Here is a 14037-nt window from a genome sequence, read left to right as displayed (position 1 = left end):
TATTCTCTGGAGATGCCAAGTAGGCACCTTTCTCATTACTGAAATTCACTTAGAGAAAAATAAATCAGGATACAGATGAAAGTGCAGGAAGTGTCCGAGGGAGCTGTTTCAATCCAGAGAAAATAATTTCTACTGTGTATAATCAGAAAGATGCTCAAGAATTCTTTACCTCCTCTTTTTGTAATAACCTTCTTACATCCCCAAAACTGTGTTGAGGCAGAATTTATAACTTGCTTAACTTACAGTGCAGAGAAGAGCCTTTACTCCTCAGTATTTTTTTTTCAGTCAGTACCGGGCCAAGGTCTGGGGTCATGTGAGGTGGGCGATCATAAGTGTCTCAGGATAGAGTGAGGATATCAGTTTGAGTAGAAATAATGTTATCATCTATCTTTTAGAAGGCTCCAAGGAGAGAAAACCAAGTAAGTGTCAAGGAATAGCACATTAATGGAAATTGCTGCATAAAGAGAAGAAAAATACTACAGAAGGTGGGGAATAAGCCCAGAATGGTGTTTCTTCCATTCAAAGCCATGGCTCTTGAGAAGGGACATGTCACAGAAAACCTCCTGCAATATGTGAGTGTCACATCACTCCCTGTCTTAAGCATGACTAGGGAGGAGAGAGGGCAAGAAGCTCTCTCTCAGGTAAAATTATATTCAGAGCCCTTGTCTTAGTCATTTCAGGCTGCTATCACAAAGTGCCATAGATTGGGTGACTTATAAACAACAAAATTTATTTTTCACAGTCTGGAGGCTGGGAAATCTAAGACCAACGCACCAGCATGGACAAATTCTTGTGAGAGCCCCCTTTCTGGTTTACAGCCAGGGCCTTTGTGCTCTGTCTTCAAATGGCAGAAAGGACCACTATAGGTCTCTTTTATAAGAACATTAATCCCACTCATGAGGGCTCCACCCTTATGACCTAAGCCCCTCCCCAAAGCCCCACCTGCTAACACCATCATCTTTGGGGGTCAGAATTTCAACATATGAATTTGGGGGTGGCAGGATACAAACATTCAGACCATAGCACTTGTCTACTCTTTCCTGCCTCCCCTACCAGGGTTTTCTAAGTTTACCTTCCAAATAAACTACCAGCACTGAATCCTTGAAAATTAGGTTCTTCTTCTGGGAAGACCCAGACTAAAACAGACCTGGGGAAAAGTGCACAAGAATCCTGCCTCCAAGGCCAGTGGGCTATGGCACCAAAGACTGAGGAAAATAGATGGTGCCGCTCTTCTATGAGGCAAGAAAAAGTATGTTTGCTCCAGAGAAGTCATGGAAAAGGGGAACGAGGGGCATAAAGCTGTGCAGGGGGATAATGGAAAGAGAAGAGGAGGAAGGAGATAGAAGGATTGGGGAATCTAGAAAAACTGGGGAGAAAAACTATGCCAAATGGAGTGTATATATAAGGCAGAAGGGTCTGGTATGTGCAGTTTCCCCAGTAAACTTGACTTTGCTCACTAAGGAACTCAGTGGGAGCATCTTCTCTTTGCAGATGGTCAGAGGTGCTGAGTGCTATCTAATGGTGGATGTGATGTACCTACAGAAATCACCTGTAGCGACAGCTAGACATCTGGCTTATATTTTTATTATTTACAATACTTAGCTCAGGGCAAAGACACACAGTAGCTTCAATGAACCATAAGAAAACTTATTCTTCTAAAACAACTGCATAAATAGATGTTCTGTTCCATCTTTTGATAGGCATATCAATTAATAATCAGTGATAAACATTTTCTGTGCTCTCTGGTTGAAATTGCTTCAGTTTCAAAGCATACCTATCATATTCATTTATTTCCTTATTTGTTCTACCCCAGGTGAGTACACACAGATACACACACACACACACACACACACACACACACACACACACGGAGAGACAATATGCCATAGCTCTTCTAATACAGTTACTTGAACACTCACAGAATTCAGGTTCGGTGCTGCTCAGGAAAGCCCAAGAGAATAAAACTCATCGAATCATTCAACAAATATTTATACGACAAATATTTGTAAGTTATTGGAGACTCAAAGACGAAAAAATAGGGTTCTTGTCTTCAAAGAGGTCTCAGTCTGAATTATGGTCATTATTCTCTCTACAATACTCCCCCTTCAGTGTGAACCATTGGGGGGGGGGTCATTCCATGGAAAATGCCTACATCTCATTCAGTTCTGCTCTTTGAGGACAGACTTGTTGTGCCGTTAGTGTATCATGTTGTCTTTCTTTAAAGGGAACCCTTAAATGTCCTTCTCTTTATCCCGGGAATGTGGGAGTACATACCAAAATGTAAGCACATGTATTAATATCTTTCTCATCCCCAGGCTTCCTTTTAACCACCCACTCCCTTGATATTCTGCCCAAAAAGCAAAGCAGAATTTCCGGACATTTTGTTAAAAAAAAAGTTGAGAAACACACAGGTCCATTTATTTGGAAGTCACAGTCAACGTGTGTTGATGGCTATTATATGTAATATATAATGGACTTGAGAACACTACACAAGGGTGGAGGAAGAAAGCTGGAGAGCAATAGGGCATGGAGATAGTCTTGAAGTACAATGTGAGGCCTTTGTGAAAATCTATAGGCTTTCTTTTTAAAAAGGTAATTTTACAATTTAATTTATTACTGGCTTTGGAGACTGTCAGTGTCATTCTTTGGAAATTGCCCATTTGAACATCTCAGAAAATCTGATGGATAAAATGAAAAGTAGAGAGGGAAAATAGTCAAGAGGCTTAAGTTGTAAGTTACAAATCTAGTGATTCTGATTTTAACCTTCAAAGAGAAAGAAAAATAGTTTCTGGCTTGAAAAAGAACAATTATGCACTACTGCTTGTTTTCAAGCTCAATTCTTCTATAAGCCCTTAAAAGATAAATCCAACTATAAATCACCTTGGAAAATGGACTTGGAATCTGAGTGGGACTGCATTGTTTGTTTTTTGCTTCTTTCTACACTTGATTTGTGTTTAAAGAAGAATTATTTTGACTCTAACAAATTCATCTAATGGATTTCAAAGTATATCTCACTAATAACCTAATATTTTTTAACCACTATGTTTAACACCTAGTTGTTTCTCTGAACAACAAATATATGAAATATATTTAACATATATATGTAAATATATATAACATTTATATATTTCTGTATATAAAGGCAAGCCAACGAGTATTAAAGCAGATACTTAGTTCTTCACCACATTGTATGGGATGCCCAAAGTGGACTTCCTTTCCTTTTCTATCTCTCTCTCTAATTTTATGCTTTTTAATGCCATCACACACACACACACACACACACACACACACACACACACACACAACATTGCCCCTGACCTTGAAGGAGTTTACATTTTTATTAAAGAGATAATATTTTATTTACACATAACAAATGGAAAGCAATCTAAGGCTCTTTATGTTTGCTTTGTTTTTTTAAATTAAGGACTACAGGAACTCAGGAAAGGGCAGGATCATTCTTGTTTATAGGAGTTTGTCAAAGATCAGTGAATCCAATCCATTTCCATTTGGGAAATGACTGCTGGAGGATGGTGAGATTGAAGCTGGGCATCAGCGAGATGCTTCAAAAAGGCACTAACCCCTGCTGACTGCAGAGGTGTGGGGGTTGGGGGTTGGGGTTGGAGGACGTGGGACAGGTGAGGCTGTGGTTGGGCAAAGCAAGTCCAAAGAATGAAATATGATCAGAGAAGGAAAGTGGAGCCTGGTGACAAAAGGACTTGAAGGAGTGACATGACATAGCAATTTGCCTTGCTGTAACTGCAGCAAGTAGGAACTCATATGTTCAAAGAAGCTCTTATTACAGTTTCTATTGACATACGTGATTAAATCAGCAAAATCTCTTGTCTTGGATGAAAAGAAATCTGGCTTTCTCCAATTGAAAGATAAAAACTTTCCTAAGGTTTAAATAGACACTGAGGTGAGAAATCCAGTCATTTTTTTCAGCTATGACTAAATGATGAGTTATTTTTCTCAAACATCATAATATATATTAAATAATATGACATGATTTTCAGGCATCTTAAGTATATGAAGAGCCAGAATTTCCAGTCCTTCCATAGGAAATCAAAATTAGTATAGAAAAAAGATTTTAAAAAAAATACAGGCCCAGACAAATGCTTTTTTCCTGTTTTTTTTTCTTTCTTTTTTTTTTTTAAGAGAGAGGGAGAGGAGTTGGAGGAGAGGGAGAGAGAGAATCTTAAGCAGGCTCTACACTCAGCATGGAGCCCATGGGGCTTAATCTCACAACCCTGAGATCCTGACCTGAGTAGAAATCAAGAATCAGATGCTTAACTGACTGAGGCACCCAGGCACCCCTCTTTCTCTGCTTTCTAAGCTGACATAAAATTAATGAAACTTTGGCTAGGGATGGGAAATGTGCTATATACAAGAAATTAATTAGGCTGTATTGCAGAATCAGATGACAGATTTGAATGTTCATGTTACCCAAACCAGTTTTGCTTGATTACTGAGAACCCTGAAGGTGGAAAACTCAACCAAATAAACACTCAAAAGATATTTTAGAATTTCTCAGTATTTATTTTTATCTCAGGTTTCCCCTGTATATGAACTTAAGGCCATTGCACTTAGTTAATTATTACCTTTAAATCTACATAAGATTTGTAATTTCATTTTAAAAAATATATTGCTTGGGGCGCCTGGGTGGCTCAGTCGGTTAAGCATCTGCCTTTGGCTCAGGTCATGATCTTGGGGTCCTGGGATTGAGCCCGTGTCAGGCTGTCTGCTCAGTGGGGAGTTTGCTTCTCCTTCTCCCTCTGCCCCACACCCGACTCTTGCTCTCTCCCTCTCTGTCTCAAAATAAATAAATAAAATCTTAAAAAAATATATACTGCTTATTTATTAAAGGGAAATAACAAGAAGCATCATTGTTTAAGCCAGGAGTTGGCAAACTTCTTCCTAAAGTGCTAGATAATAAATATTTTAGACTTAAACTACACAACTCCACTATTATAGAGTCAACACAGCCATAGACAAAGCAGAAAAAAAGGAGCATGGCTGTGCTAAATAAAACTTTATAAAATAGATATCTATCCCAGAGGTGTCGTCTGTCTACCCCTCATCTAAATGATACTGCCACCATTAAAGTAATTGTTAAACCTCTTCCAAATTGAACACTAGAATAAGCCTTCCTACGGCTGTCTATAACTACTGCTTGGGGTTGAGGTTGCTATATGGAAACGGGGGGGTTATTTTGATAAACAAGTGCTATTTATCAATAAATATTATGCACCCTTCTTCAACTTTTCTTATTTTAATTTTTAATTCTGAAATATGTCAAACTGGTAGACAAGTAAGAAAATAACAGAAGACACCATTATACTTACCACACAGATACAACAATAGTTAATGTCTTCATACTTGCTTAAGATCATTTTAAAAGAAATAAAATGTTACAGATAAAATTAAATGCTTATTCCAACCCTATTCTCCCTTCTCCCAGGCCAAAAGGTTAATTCTACCTTTGTAGTTAATCTGTCTTTTCTCTCTGGTTGCTTTTAGGATTTCCTTACTGTCTTTGATGTTCTGAAATCTGTGGATTTGTATCTTTTATCAAATCAGAAAAATTATCAAGAAATAGTTCTTTAAATGTAATATCATCTCTATTTTGTTTTCTTTCCTTCTGGAATTCCTATTTCAACATATGTTGTATCTTATATCCTCCTTTTGTCTCACTTCTGTCTTGTACTTTATCTTTCTTGCAGCAATGGGGGTAATTTCTTTAGGTCAGCTTTCCAGTTCATTAATGTGCTCTTAAATTGTCTAATCTTTATGTCAACTGAATTTTTAATTTCAAGGATTTTTTCATTTCTAAAGATACATATTTCTTTTTCAAATCTCCTGTATATTTTATAGTGTCATATTTTTTGAGATTTATTTCTATTCCATCTTTTTTTTTATTCTAATCATTTTGTTTTATAGATTATTTCAGATTGTTGGATTATATTCTGTTTGACTGCAGGGAAAGAAGGCTATATAATCCTTATGTATGTCTTGTGTGCTCATTTTCCCTCATGGCTTGTTATTTATTTATGTGTGAGAGCTCATTATAATGGAAAACTGTTCTTTCTTTGTATGTTTTGTTTTGTTTTCCTGCTGGAGTCCTTGCACTTACAGAAATGTTACTCTGGAACGGTTTTGTGTTTGTTTTTGCTAGGTGCTCCAAGAATTTCACCTAACTGAAGACAGTCTTCTTGTTAATTTCTCAGATTTAGGCATGTCCACACCCATGGATTCCAAAAATTTGGATAGTCTTAGAATTTTTATTTTTCATAGACGAGGTTTTTTTCCCTCTTTAGAATCCCAGACAAAGGCAAGTTTCCTTCTTGCTTTCTTGTGCCAATAGATAGAATTTTTCTATCTCCCCCTTTCATTGAGAAGATAGCCCTTCCATTATCCCAGCTTTGTGACAGGGTGTGATGCTTTAGCTCCCTCATCTTGCCTGAGCCCCTGTACCTCTGTGGGCTTTAAGGCCCTTCTAGATATACCTGAAGACTTCAACCTGGCGCAGTTTTCTTTTTGGTTGCTAGAATAGCAGGCCCTGAATTTACCACTCTGATTTTCAGTATCCCTCTTTTTTCTGTCATCTTCTTGCTTTTGAACCCAGGTATGTGATTAAGCATTATGTTATTGTATATATGCATCATTTCTATGTGTTTGTAATTGAACAACAAACCTCTGACTTACTTATTTTGTCATGTTGCTGGAGTCACTCTTTAAGTCATTATGGTATCAATCCAAAGATTTGTATATTGATGATATTTTTTTTAGTTACAAAGCTATTTTGGAGTCTTTTTAAAAGACACCCTAAAAAGTGCTTTCATTCTTAAATACAAATTACATGCTGTCTCAGAATTTGTCTATTTGAGTTGAGTCTAAACAAAAAGTCTGTTAATTATTTATAAATAGAAGGATCATTGAAAAATTCTTTGAGTTTAGATACTATTTCCCATGAGTATATAATATATAGTATTAATGGTGCTATACATTCAACTTTTTAAAAAACATAAAGATTTCACAATTTTCTCTTGATATGTCATTGAAATGTTTATCATTATGACAAAAGAAAATGGCACACTCCATGATCAAAGATGCTTTTGCAGGTATATTTGGAAATTAATTTTTGCATTGGAGGAAAATGCATGGCATTACACATTCACAAATTGTACCCACACTGACAAAAGTCCAAGCATTTAATGTGACTTGGAAACAGAATTTGAATATTATATCTATAATTGTGCTAATTCTGCCCCACATAAGGATCAGCATTGCAACTAACTTTCTGGTTCTTATTAAGATACTTCTTTCCAGTGACTGGACCATATACAGAGGACTTCTGAAACTGAGAACACATGTAAAAGTTAAAGGCTTGTAGTTCTTAATATCCTTTCTTCATTATCATCCTGCAAAACAGGATTTTTAGAAAGTGCTTCTGAATTCAATTGTCCTCACATGGTTGAGACTGTGCCTTGGGAGGCACCATGTGCTGAAATGCTGAGCCTAAATGCATGTTGATGCTAGCGTCTTCCTGGAAGATGTAACACCCCCTGCAAAGAGTTTATAGCATTTAATAAATATCACAAGTGTAAGCATTTCAAACTGGAAGTTAAAAAATCATGTGACAGCTAGAGTCAGTTTGTTTATACATTTAGGCACTCATGTTTGTCTGATTATGGCATGGATACAGTAGACAAGCAATCTGGGCCAGTCAAGCCAACAGCTAGCTTTTCTGGTGAACAGATTGACCCAATCCTCACTTGTTAGAATTTGTTTCCAATCCTTATCTCATCAGCTTCTACTTTTCTCTTGATCTCATCCGTTTGTGTTTTCTTGATTATTGGAATACCTCCCTTGGAAGTCCAGATTTCAGTCTGTTCTATACAGTTACAGAAGAAGTGGTAGCTCTTGCATCATCTTTTCTTTAGTCATTGGGTGAGGCCCAATTTTTCCCCTTTGATCTAATTAACATTTTTTCCTCTAAGAGTCACTTTAAGAGTGACCTTTCTTCTTCATTTCTCATAAAACTCATTCTAACTTGGGTGTGCATTGGGAGGAGAGGAAGTAGAGCAAAAGATCTCTGCAGTCTGGCTTAAGTCAAAACACTTTTTTTTTTCTCTCTATGATTTTTCTCGGGAGATCTTTAGTTCCTTCCAGTGAAATGTATCTTATCTGATACCATAAAGGTTTTCAAGCTCTGCAATGCTAAGAGGTTACAAAGGTGAGTAATTTATCAATTTTAAATGCATTAGAGTTATTTCTCAATCTTGTATTTTCTGCTTTACAAGTGCTTCCTGATGCATTTCCTGCAAGTGAACTTTTTCATTTCCCTTTATAGCCCCAAACTCAAGCCATAGCTCTATCTCTATAAAAGATGGCACTGACCTATTTCCCTTTTTGCATACAGACAGGTTTGAGCTTGACCTTAACACAAAGAGTAGGTAATAAACTGTGCTGTAAGCTGGATATTTTAAAGTAGTCTATAAAATAGGTTATTTACCAAATAGTGATGGATAACTATAGAATGACCTTACCAAACTATCAGCATCTATATTTAGATGTAGTTATCTAACAGCTCCGAAGTCCTGAGAAGTACATAGCAAAATAAAAGAAAGTACCAACCTCTCTTAAACTTATTAAGATCAGTAGATATATATAAATATATGTATCACTTTTCCTGTTAAGAGGGAATTTCAGTTCAAAGATCAAAGGGTCGCTTCCTATTCATCACAGATTTCTTCTAGTCATCTTCCTTCTGAGGTTGGCAAAGTCACCCACATCAGTGGTTAAACCTTTTCAAATGTGCAACTTATAAATCAAAGGAGCCAAAATGGATCATGAATATTTGAAGACAGTGAAAACTGCAAAGCAAGAAAAGTCACTTGAAACTTAAATAAGAAGAATAAAAATGATATACATGGATCTGGGCATTCTGGACATTTGAGTTTATGCTTTTTCAAGTCCAGGAAGAGACTGTGTCAGACCAGAATCACATTTAACACTCAAATCAAGAGAGAACTAACCACAAGGAAATGAAAACATCTTCACTGTTGCCTGCAGTTCTAGAGGAAGTGTGAGGATTATAACTGTCCTCAGAAAGACAGACCATTTAGCAAGTGTTACCAGTGGTGGAATATCTGGAGAGCAGGGCAGTATATCTTCAATGAGAGAATTTCATTAAACAGGAAAATCTTAACCCTTGAAAATATAATTTATGGTTTTCAAAAAAATATTAAGCCCACTTTAACTCTTACACTGGATTATAGGTAGGACATATTTTTCTGAGCCTCATCCAAGCTTAGTCTTTTTTTTTTTTTTTTAACTAAGCTTGTTTCAGAGTGTCAATGCAGTATTTCCTACACATTTAAAATGAAATTTAAGATAGTGGTCATATTTTTTTTAAAGATTTATTTATTTATTTTAGAGAGAGGGAGAGAGTGTGTGTTTGAGTGGGGGAAAGGGCAGAGGGAGAGGAGAGAGAGAATCTCAAGCAGACTCCCCGCTGAGTGCAGAGCCAGGTTTGGAGCTCCATCCCAGGACCCTGAGATCATAACCTGAGCTGAAACCAAGAGTCAGATGTTTAACCAACTGAGCTACTCATGCACCCCAGTGGCTATATTTTTTAAAACCTTGGGCATGAGCATATTTTATATTTTTGTAACGTGTCACTTCTAGCACAATATGGAAGGCACATACCCAATAGTTGCTTAATGGATACTTTGTGATCATTTTGTGATCAATTGCTCATCGTCACAGAACAAATTAATGTTAAAATTGGGCATTCCATGTCCCAACTCAGGATTTTTGTTAAACTATGAGATCAACAATTAAAATAATTTGATTGTGAAAAAGCAAATTGTATTAACCTAGAGTTTATAGGAGAATTTTGTGTCTTAATATTTAGTAAAACTTTTTAAAATATAAAAATCAACCATCTTTCAACTAGAAATAAATGTAGCCCTAAATAACCTTGGTGTTACCATTTAGATGATGAATTTTTTCATCATAGACTTTTTTCAACATAGACTTTTTTCATGACTTAATTTAATGAATGAATCTTCACTAGCTAGGAGTGCTGGGACATTCTAACATCCATTGTTATTGCTGTTTTCTCAAAGAACTCTGAAATATGAGTACTAAATTGGTTATAGTGGAATGCAACGGATTGGGATTTTAGTCAAAGACAATGATTTATGTATAATCAGGGGCAAAATCAAAATAAGAAATATTTTCCAGCATTAGCTACTGTAACTGCATTGAAACCTTCAGGAATACTTGACATGTATGAATCAAAGAATCATTATACGTCCATAGTATCATTTAGAACAAAAATAAGATCATACCATTCCCCTGCCTAAAATCTTCTGATGGTTTCCCAAAGGACTTAGTATAAATTCCAAACTCTTTGCCATGGCCACATAGATTCTGAATGATCTAATTTAGTTTCTGCCTTCATCTGTTAGCATCCTTCTCTGCTCTCAGGAGGCCTCAGCCATTTGCTCTTCAAACTTGCCACACTCGTGTCAGCTTAGGACTTTACATTTGCTCTTCCTCTGCGTCCTTCCTCTTCCCTATTCCTTAGATATATCAGCTTGAATGCCACCTCTCCAGAGATCCCTTCCCAAACTACCCAATCTGAACATGTATTCACACACACACACACACACACACACACACACACACACACACACCTCTATTGCATTACTGGGTCTTATCATGGTACTTACATTTTTCAGAGATTATCTGTGTTTACTCTAATATTCCACCTGTGGCAGCTGCCTCTGGGGCCACATGTCACATATCCTGGGCCCACCTTGATTTCAGCTGGAGCTGTGATAGACAATTCCCTGCAAGCTCAGGTTTATCTCCCTACAGTGACCCTTCTCAGCCCACTCCACTTGTTTTTTTACTTTTCTGCTGTCTCTGGTCCCAAAGGTGCCCGCTCTGCCCCAGTACAAGCACAGCCAATGGGAGGTGGAAATCAGTGAATTAATGCTCCAGTTTCCTCTCAGTCTTCAGGTGGCAAGCTTTCCAAAGAGATTTCAACAGAAATCAATCTCCTGTTCCCACAGCAGCAACCTTACTATTGGCTGTTTCTATTTTCTCATCTTACATTCTCCCCGTCTTCACCCTTGTTTCCTGGGATCACCTCCAAATTTACCACTAGTAAGCAGTACTCAAGACTTTGTCTCATGCCCTGTTATCAGGGGAATTTTAATTAAGACATTTCCTGTAGGATATAAGATCCTTAGAGCTAAGAACCTTATCTTTTTTGAATTTTGCCTTATTTACAATACCTAACAGGGATTGTCATGTGGTGAATGCTCTTTGTATGCCTACTTAGAGAATTATAGGCGACAATAGAGGTTATGGGTGAGTGTAGGGAGAAAATGGTATTCAAAAGAAAGGGATGATCAGAGGGAAAAAAGCGCAGAAAGCATAGGATGGTACAAGCATGAATAATACCAACCGAAGGCAGAGAAGATGTAAAATATGCATATAAATTGCTGGAAATTTCTAAGACATTCAATCATATACAAGAAGATTAATATTAGAAAACTCTGGTAATCCTCTATGGTGTTGATCATCCTGTCAGAGAAGTCAAATGCTGTTATTGTTTTAACTATTTGAGAACCAAAAATTTCATTTTTTGGAATTTCAAAGCTTGATTCCTGCGATAAAAGGATGATGTTAAATCCAAATATTTAGGCCTTTTTGAAAAACAGGGTGCAAAGACTTCTGCTTACAGCTATGCCAAAGTAACTGGTACCAGACTTGTCTTGCCATAAACAATGAGATAGTATACATGAGGCGAGTGTTCTCAGTAACTAAACACAGGGACCACAGGATTGTGAACTTTGAGAGAAGGAAAACACATAAGTTGAGCCCCATATTTGCTATGGCTTTCTGCCTAGAGACACTTACCAGCTGGCATAGGCCCCTGGAGGCAAAGCAGAGAGGGCAGTTTTGCTGAGTGCAAAAGGCTGAGAGCAGATTAAGGGAGGCTGAAGTGACAGGAACTAGCAGGAAAGGGTACCTGAGAGACGGACATGCATGGGGAAAGGTAGCCAGAGAAGCTCCTACATGATGACAGCTGATAGAGCCCAGAAATCATGAGTGCTGGGCACTGTTGGAGCTCCACTCCAGCTACAGTGCAAAGATCATGGAATACCTGAGATACAAACCCTGGAAAAGCCGAACCTTACAGGCATGCACCATACTCTAGAGTAAGAGCCACAACCTAGGACTGTAGAAAAACCAGAATAGATCCAAACTAACAACCTGTTGAGGTTGACAGGCTCAAACAGATCTACAAGGAATTTAACTGGTTGCTAGAATAAGACTCAACATTTTTTTAAAGGAAGACAGCATAATCTGGACTCCCTACACTGTGTCATATATAATGTCCAACATCCAATAAAAAAGTAGTGTTTTGAAAATAAATTTCACTGATAAAACTCTAACTAGACAGATTAAGAGAAAGAGAGGAACCCAAATTACCAACAGCAGGAATAAAACAGGAGATATATTTTTTTAAAGATTTTATTTATTCATTTGAGAGAGAGAGGGACAGAGACAGAGGACAAACGGGGGAAAGGCAGAAGCAGATACCAGGCTGAGCTGGGAGCCCGACATGGGGCTCAATCCCAGGACCTGGAGAATATGACATGAGCTGAGGGCAGATGCTTAACCATCTGAGCCACCCAGACACCCCGAAACAGGAGCTATATTATAGATCTCACTGACACTAGAAAGATTATCCAGGGAACTTTATAAGCAACTTTATGTTAATATATTTAACAACTTACATAAATGAAAAATTCTTTTCTTTTGAAAAAATTATTGAAATAATACAACTTACAAAGATGGACACAAGAAGAAGCAAAGTCAAAATTATTTCTATAGTAGTACTAGAAACTTCTTTGCCTTTTCTCCTTTTAGTGTCTCACAAGTGGACTTTTCCATAGGCTATATAATGTGTGATATTGCAGTAGACTGAAGGTAGCAGATGCGTGAACCAGGGGTGTTCTATTAAGCTATACATTAAAGAGACTAGTGAAAATATAAAATGGTGCCTCTCTCCCTACAAAATTTTTTGGAAAGTATTTTTCATAAAAATATGTTATATAATTTACTACTTTTGAGTAAGTTGATAAATAAATATTTTGTTTTAATTTTTAATATATATATATCCCACATAAAAGCTCTTTGGGGACTCAGTGATTTTAAAAACTTAAACAGATTTTGAAGGCAAAATGTTTGCAAACCACCAATTTAATAAATCTGACATAAGCACTTTCAGACAATAGAAATGTAGGAAAACTTCCCAATTTGTTCTATGAGGTCACATAACAATGATACCAAAACCTAATAAGTAATTACAAGAAATTTATACACTAATATCCCTATGAACACATATGTAGTAACCTTTGTAAAATATCTACAAATTAAATACAGTAAAAATTTTAAAAGATAATACATCATGATCAAGTGGACTTTACTCCAGGAATGCAAGGTTGGTATAGCAGTTGAAAATCAATGTAATTTGCCACATTCACAGAAAAAATATGGCTAGAAGACATATGATCATCTCAATAAATATGGAAAAAGACATTTTATAAAATTTAACAGCCCTTCCTAATGAAAGCTCTCAGAAAACTGGGAACTGAAAGGAACTTCATCAGATACCACCTCACACCAGTCAGAATGGCTAAAATTAACAAGTCAGGGAACAACAGATGTTGGCAAGGATGTGGAGAAAGGGGAACCCTCCTACACTGTTGGTGGAAATGCAAGCTGGTGTGATCACTCTGGAAAACAGAATGGAGGTTCCTCAAAAAGTGGAAAATAGAGCTACCCTATGACTCAGCATTTGCACTACTGGGTATTTACCCCAAAGATACAAATGTAGTGATCCGAAGGGGCACATGCACCCCAATGTTTATAGCAGCAATGTCCACAATAGCCAAACTATGGAAAGAGCCTAGATGTCCATCAACAGATGAATGGATGAAGAAGATGTGG

Source organism: Callorhinus ursinus, unplaced genomic scaffold (genome assembly GCF_003265705.2).
Source record: "Callorhinus ursinus isolate GAN/ISIS: 27379988/994484 unplaced genomic scaffold, GSC_fseal_2.0 scaffold2, whole genome shotgun sequence".
Taxonomy (NCBI): Eukaryota; Metazoa; Chordata; class Mammalia; order Carnivora; family Otariidae; genus Callorhinus; species Callorhinus ursinus.
This window is presented reverse-complemented; position numbering follows the sequence as displayed.